This window comes from Chinchilla lanigera, unplaced genomic scaffold (assembly GCF_000276665.1).
Source record: "Chinchilla lanigera isolate Chin_1 unplaced genomic scaffold, ChiLan1.0 scaffold00007, whole genome shotgun sequence".
NCBI lineage: Eukaryota > Metazoa > Chordata > Mammalia > Rodentia > Chinchillidae > Chinchilla > Chinchilla lanigera.
In genome coordinates, this window is record NW_004955408.1 from 13245043 (window position 1) to 13246243 (window position 1201).

The 1201-nt window shown below is 41.2% G+C and overlaps 1 pseudogene; it reads left to right on the forward strand.

Annotated features, from left to right (window-relative positions):
• The first annotated feature begins 309 nt into the window (after positions 1-309).
• On the forward strand, positions 310-652 carry LOC102020766 (annotated as a pseudogene).
• The last annotated feature ends 549 nt before the right edge of the window (positions 653-1201 follow it).

Here is a 1201-nt window from a genome sequence, read left to right on the forward strand (position 1 = left end):
ATCTGTGGATTGTTAAGAAACTTGAATTTGCCTTGGTTCCTTGGTTCAATGACATTCAAAAATAACCAGTGGCAAGTCCTATGTTCTTCTAATACCTCTCCACTTCCTTCATCCCCACTTTTTTGGTTAAAGATAGCCTGATCAAATTTCTGTCATTTAAAACTACAAATAATACTTGAAAACAAATCACTATAGTGTCATGACTCTGCTGTGAAGAGTTTCTTGCATTGTAGGAACTCCTTCTTTTCTCCTTGACCATCTTGGTGGCTACTTTTGATTGGGGGGCCATCTTGCACCTAGGACAGAAAGATGGTAGCCACAAAGAAGACAGAAGAGTCTCTGGAGTCAATCAACTCTAGGCTCCAACTTGCTATGAAAAGTGGGAAGTATGTGCTGGTATACAGGCTCTGAAGATAATCAGACAAGGCAAAGGAAAAATGATCAACTTTGCCAACAACTGCTCAGCTCTAAGGAAATCTGAAATAGAGAACTATGCCATATTGGCTAAAATTAGTGCCCATCATTACACTACCAAGAACACTGAATTGGACATAGCGTGGGGGAATACAACAAAGTACTCACATTGGCTGTCATTGATCTAGATGATTGTAAAATAATTAGAAATATGTTAGAACGGGCTGGTGAAAAGTAAACCATGCAAGACTTTTCTTTACTAAAACTTGACAGGGCTTGTTTAAAAAAATAGCTTGATTATTTATACAATACCAAGAAAAAATTTACAACTTTAATGTTAATGATATAATTCTAAACACTTAATGTAAATATTTTTGTGATTTGTTTCAGTATGAAGCTTTAAAAAAAATTCAAGATAATTACAATCTGAGTCTCCGCCCTCCATGTGCCTGAGGCAGACAGGAGATTTTCACTCAGAGGGCCTGTGAACTGCTAGCACTGGGGTTTGTGTTTGGGCCCTCTCTGCGTGTGCCTGTGCCACCTGAGATACTAGAGCAGGTGGTCAACAAACTGGCACCGTGGTTCACGTCTGAGCTTTACTTGCACCCTGACCTCCAGAAGTCACAGACACAGGCAGTCTGTGATCACTGTCAGTGCAGCCCACATCTGGTTCCTGTGTGTGCCCTGAGCTGCCCGGAGATGCAGAATCAGGTGACCCATGACCCACTGACATCACAGTTTGCAGCTGAAAGCCCAGAGATTCTGGTATTTCCCATCTACTTCCTGG